This window comes from Haemorhous mexicanus, chromosome 1 (assembly GCF_027477595.1).
Source record: "Haemorhous mexicanus isolate bHaeMex1 chromosome 1, bHaeMex1.pri, whole genome shotgun sequence".
NCBI lineage: Eukaryota > Metazoa > Chordata > Aves > Passeriformes > Fringillidae > Haemorhous > Haemorhous mexicanus.
In genome coordinates, this window is record NC_082341.1 from 117,274,395 (window position 1) to 117,281,270 (window position 6,876).

Sequence of the window (6,876 nt, forward strand, 5' to 3'; positions counted from 1 at the left end):
AAAGTAAGCAAAAATTCAGAATATTTTTTAGCTAATTCATTCTTCTGACCAAAGAAAAAAGGAAAAAAGATTGTTTTACAATTCATTGACTTCAAAATGTTTTTGGGAAGATTTGTGTTTGGTGTTATAGGTTTAGGGGACTGGCTTTTTTTTGGGTGGTCTTTTTTTCTGTTTTATAGGTAACTTAAACTTCCCAGTGTGTTATTTTAGCTTGTATGTAACAAATTGCTCATCTCATATTTTACCTTTTTTTTAATTTTTTTTTTTGGAACACAGTTTCCAAAAGATTAGTCCCAGCTATGAAATAAGATCCACGTATGGATGGCAACTGTTAAATCCCTTTCAACAATCTTTCAGTCCTAGCCCTTTTCATGGAGAAAATATAGGCAACAATGCAAAAATTCTTATATCACATAGACGTGGATTAGTATGAATGTGAATATATAATAATTATTTTGGAGGTGCAATTGTAGGTTTAGCTATATAAAGGGTATATGAATTTCCCTTTTTGTTTTTAACTGAGAACATAAAATGGCAATCATGAGCAGAGAAAAGAGAAAATAGAGAAAAAAGGGGGGGAAAAAAAGAGAAAAAAGAGAAAAGAGGAAAAAGAAAAAAGAGAAAAGAGTTCTATTATCTCTTTTCACAGACCCTTAAACACCAGCCACCTTGAACTTGGACACTGAAGCCATCGAGGAACCATAGCCATCAGGACTATCAGCTCCTTCATATTGTTTACTCACAGCTAATTTAGTTTAAGCTTGTTTAAAACTATTTATTTAAGTATATGTAGAAATAATTAATAATGGATTAGAACGAACTTTTAGCAATGTGTATTGCCAAAGAATGTCAATTTAGTATTGTTTCCAAGTTTGAAACAGGCCAAAGTTTTCAGTCTTTTACACACTGCTATCACAGCCATCTCTAATTCTCTTAACATAGATGTATTTATTTGCATATATATACATACATATGTATAATCACTTGCAATAGGTTGAAGAAAACTATGATTATGAATCATGTTAGTAAACATTCCACAGAAAAAGTGTGTTTTGGATGGCACTTGAAATTCTACAAATTATGTAGCTTCTGTTTAACTAGGAACACATACAAAACGTGCAGATCTGCTTGAGTTAGACTGTAGAGGTAAACTGCAGGAATGGTGCATTTTCCAAGACATTATGCCTCCAGTCTTTGACAGATCAAAAGAATACTGATGTGATACAAATCTTTGTACACAAGCAGAAATTATAAAAATAAGCAACATGAATATAACTTGTGTTTTTTATTTGCTTGAGTAAGATATTGGACTGGGAAATCTAAAAAGAGGCAAACCTAACAGAAATCTACTGGACCATTGCTTTTTTAATATGGGTCCTTTTGATAAAAACAGGCTTGTTCTTTAATTAAGTGCATTCTTCTGAACAGAAAACGAATCTATGAAGTATAGAGAATAATCTTATTGTGAAATAAATGCAACTGTTCATAACTTACATAATCTTTCCAAACAGATGGATTTCTAATGATTACATTGACTTTGGGTTTGTACCTTTTGGTTTAGAAACAAGGTGAACTATGAACTATTAGAGGTCTAGACTATTAGAGGTCTCCTTGGAAAGCAGCTGTTCCTTCTGTCATTATATGCTGTCTAATTTACAGAAATATTTAAAACATATGACCATTGGTCATACAATGTCCTCTGTAGTGTATTATATTTTTTTTCTTAACAGTTAATGCCATAGCAGGCCATTTTTAAATGTTACCAAATCCTCTAAGCTACAGTATAGAAAAAAAATAACTTTGAAAGTAGCTAGGAAAATGCAGCCCAGCTTTAATGATCTGTAGGTTTTTCTGTAAATAAATAAGTGTCAATCACCCAGTGATAGAATTAAGTTTGTTTGAAAAAAATAAAGAATGAAGAAATTCTCAAAATTTTAAACAATAAATTTATTAATATAGTCAACAAGCCTTTTATGCAAAGTTTCAAGTATAGTTTGGTAGAAGGAAAAATTATGGTGTTGATTGAAAACAGACAGTTCAAAGCTCTTAATATATTATTAACCAATTAAGTCTGATTTACATGGAAAATGCTCTTGTATAAAATTAATATGATTGTGCCCACACAATCATGGTGTTCATTCTGAGATTTCACTGACTACTTATCAGATAATTCAAATCAAGCCACTGAGCTATAGATGTTGGCACGAACTACTGCTATATCTCATTTATATTTTCTCTCTAAAGTAAGAGAAAACCTTACATTAACTCCAGAAATGAGAGATCAAAAAATATCAACATTAGGGTCAAAGAAGTCTCTGAGTTGTGAATTGCACATGCTGTTCTTGTGCTTTTCCCTATGTATCCATCCTTGACCAATGCTACAGTTATGACATTGGGACATCTCTGTTGTGATCCTTCTTTTCTACTTTTGTTTGACAGCTAATATCTCTTGACCTGCATAAAAAATATAAGTCTTATATTTTTGTGGGATTTAGCACGTTCTAATAAAGAAATATTTGCATGTTGTTTGGGTATTTTTATTGTTATACACGAAAATTCACTTGAAAAGTTTAGATAATTATTGTACAAGTGTTTGCAAACTCAGAAAAGCAGTCATAATTTGAGGATTACTTCCAAAAAAGTGAAAACAAACAAACAAACAAACAAAAGAAACAAGTAGAGGTTATTTTATGGCTGAAAAAGTGTTCACTTTAGAAAATGTCATCATATTGATAAGAATATGTTTCCTCTGAGTCTGTTATGCTTTTCCACAATATGAATGATCTTGTCAGAACATGAAGCATATGCAGCTGTCAAAATGTTACAGGCTAGCCACATGAGCTTGACTTGTTTATGAAATCCGAGCCTTAATTTAGTTCTCTATAGATAAAAAGAGTAAAAAGTTTCAAAAATATGATTCTTTTGTGTGATATTATCACTCTTGTTGTACAAAATAGAAGAATTCAGTTTGCCTCCAAAAGGTCAACAATAATTGCAATTCTAAACCATGTTGTTCTGATGATCTTCTGCAATTATAAATGAAAATTTATATTTTCTAAGTGGCATAATCATAAAAAGTCACTACCTAACAACAACAATAAAAAATAATGGATGAGGTTATAAAACTAGGAGTGCACTAAACATGGTGAATTAATTTTCAGTTTGTTGGCTGTAAAAAAGTCTCTCTGAATCTTTCATTAAATATTGCATCTGTTCATAAAATAGTTTTTAAAAAATTAGTATAAATAGCAGGTTTTTAGAAATATTTTTAGGTGGCAGTCTATCTATTAGATTTTTATGTTTAAGATGGAAAGAAAAACATAACCATAAGGAGCAGTAAACTATTAAAGCTAAGTAACCTGAGCAAACACAACTAGCCATCAAGAACTGTATATACAGATGCTGTTTGCATGAATGCATGAACATATTTTTCATCATTAAATGAGCACTTTTATGTGCAAAGATTCAAGCAAACTACCTGGTGCTACTTCTATTCTCTCTCCAGCTGCTTGCTATATTGAACAATGAGGGTGACAGAGGCATGTATAGAACCCCTTAGAACCACTAGTCTCCTACTATCTTCATGTTTAAAGTTTCATTCTTTTTCAAGCTGTTACAACTGAACTAACAAATAATCTAGGTTATCATGCTTTATCTCAGATTATTTGAAATTGTGTGTTTTCTGAATTCTGTTATTTCTAAGATGTGGTAAGCAAGTTACCATGTTATTTTATAAGCAAATACACTGGCTAAACAGAAGGCTCCTTATTAGTGTTTTGCAATATTGTTGGGGGTAAATGACAACATTCAGCTCACTTCAGAATATACTTGAAAACTCACAGAACAGCAGTGTCATAATGCACTGCTGTTTTGAACATGCATATTTTTCACACAGTAGTAGTAATACCGATATTTGGGTTCTGACTGATTTTTTTAGGATTGTTGACTGATTTTTGGCAACGGACTTGAGCAAAACAGATAGAATTGGCTAAAGTGGGCTTGAAAATAAGTTGACAGCTGATCTCTTTTCCATATTTTTTCCTCTATTAATTGTTCAGATTATTATTTTTTCCTGTGCATGCTAAGGAAAATCCATTCATATCATGAAACACTCTCATTCTGCTGCGATAAATTCCAGGCTTTAAACATTTTAGCCTTGTACAGGCAAAAGATGAATGAAAAGTGTAACATTGTAAGCTGCTCATATCCTGCTTTAATTTATTAGCTCAGAGTGTATATAATAACATCTTCTGGAATTAAAAGCCTAATATTTCACTGCTACTTAGTTTAACAAATAAACTGTTATTTTATTTAGGTGACAGTAATCCCCAATGTCATAAATGGAGATCAATAATAAAGAGATAATACCTTCTTTCAAAGGTTTACTGTCCAAACACAAATTAGAGTGGCAGAATTCTGACTGATATACAGGTGCTGCCTTCCAATCTCTGCTGCCCCAGAAGAGCATAAAAAGCACAGCCCCAAAACAGACTTTCTCCCATGTAAGTTCTTCCTTTCTGTTGTTTGAATCATGCATTTCTACTTACCAGGGATGAGGTATGATTTGCAACAAGGAGGACAGAAAGATGGGAAGAGTCTGCAGGCCTGAGAGAGTGAGCTCTGGAGCACTTACTAGTGAGATCTTGTATGTTGGGAGGAGGGTAAAACTTGGAGGTCACTAGCTGCAAGTGACCATCTCTGTCACTTAATGCAGAGACACATATATCATCAAGTGTTACTGGAAAAAAATACTGTTTTGTTTTTCTTACTTCAAAAAACATGGTCTGGAAACGCTAAAATAGCAGTCAGAAGTCATGGATGGTGAAATAGAGAAAAAACCTTCACCTAAGCCTTTTGTACAATGCTCAACCTCCTACTTGTTGGACCCTCTAGACTGTTTCAATGTGTATTTTGTTATCATTGAGTTGTGTTAAATGCAAGCAATTAGTTATCAGAAAAACACGATTTTTCTCCTTTGCATTTTTCAGAAGTTTCCCATTGGATTGTTTTGGGAACTGGCTAAATAGTAATGCTTTCCATTGCTCCTTTGAAGTGTTCTGCAGCTTGCAGCATGCTGCAAATGACCTTGGAGAGCCTTTCTCTCTCTTAGCAGAAGCAGTTCCCAACTCTCGAAATCCTGCACCTTTGCATGTCATCCCACTGTTGGAGCTATCTCTGAAGATGGTCTATATCTATGCATGGAAGACATTAACTCAGAAACAGCCCCACGCTCAATTTAATAAGCAATTGCTTCAGTTGGTCCCACACACAGGTAACAAGATTGAGGGATGCAGCTTCATGTAAATGCTTGACTTTCTGAAGGCCTCTCAAGACCTAATCACTCATTGGAGTCACTCATCTTTCAGACACAGGAAAGAAGGGCGTGGACACCTGACCCTGTGGGATAACATGACGGAGTCTGCAAGTAGAGAGGGTGAGAATTAGAGGAGTATTAGGACAAAAAATTTATGGAGGTAGGAAAGGCACAGAAAACCTTTTGATTCCTTTTTTGTCACTGCCAGCCAAGTGTTAAGACTGTAGCCATTCAGGAAGCCAAATTTGCCAAAGACCCAGAGGAAGAACTAGGGCATTCCTCAGAAATTGTCTACCATAGTAAGATGCTGCATTCTGTGAGAGACCTGCAGGCTTCCCACCTGGTTTTCCACCTAGGCATCTCTTGTACACAGCTAGACCTGCACAGGCTGCAAGCAACATTATAAGCATGTGCTTGACGTGGGCAGTCCATACAGAAAACACTAATACTTTATGTGGAAAACAACATCACAAAGTTGTCTATTATCTATTGTTATTCTACAAGCACCTGTGTACTATTATTTAATATTATGTGCTTGTTTTACAATTTCAGATGAAAAGGAGAAACTTAATTTTTTTTCCACATGGAGTGGATGATGGTGGCAGAGAGGGGGATAAATATATTTCCTGTGGTAAGATTGTGCGATGGAGTTGGGAGAAGCTCTGTAATTGCTGATCTTTAATGGCTGTAGCATTAAAAAGCAGCCAATGCTTTCTTTTCTTTAAACTTTATTGAGTAGATGAGATTCATTGATCTGCTTTCCCTCCCCTATTTACTTTCTTTGTGAAGAATTCAATTCTACTTTATGTTCAGAGATTACTTTTTCATGACTTTTAAAGTTTAGTGAGGTCACTAGTCAGGTTCCATCTGCTACTGTATTCTCTGCAAAACCACAGTTCTCCATTTTCTCTTTTATTTACTGTCAGGTTTTACTTTGTTTGGAGGATAGCTTTAGGAAATGGATTGTATTTATTTCAAATGTGTCTGGTGATAGGGAAAGCTTTCAAGGGTTTACAGGTAAAAAGAGACTTATACTTGGACCACTGCTGTCCTGTACACTGTGGCAGTCCAGTGCCTAAACAAAACAAGCAGAAATATTGGCCAAAAAAGAGTCATTTTGAAAAGAGGCATATTCTGAATGAAATAAAGTTATTTGCTAAACCTAGAGACAAGGCTGGAGAGATCAAGCTGGTTTGGGGTTAAAAGAGATCTACCATGGAAAAAATTACCATGGTACTTCTACCATGGAAAAAATTACCTCATGTAGAAAATCTCTCAAAACTGGGCTGCTGCTAATAAACCTGTGGCCATAAAACATGAAATTGTAGGTTTTAGAAGTTTGGGAAATAATATATGTAGGATTCTCACAGAGAAATTAAATCTTCCAGTTTGAATGCACATACTTTGATTCAAATTCTCTGATGGCCTGCATGGTGCCTAATATGAAGCACACATATATTAAAAGGTATCATTCTCTACGCAGTTCTAGTGCCTTTCAAGTAAATAACACCTCAAGGATGAATACTTGAGAAATTCATAATGAAGCTAGAGTCAGAGTTATG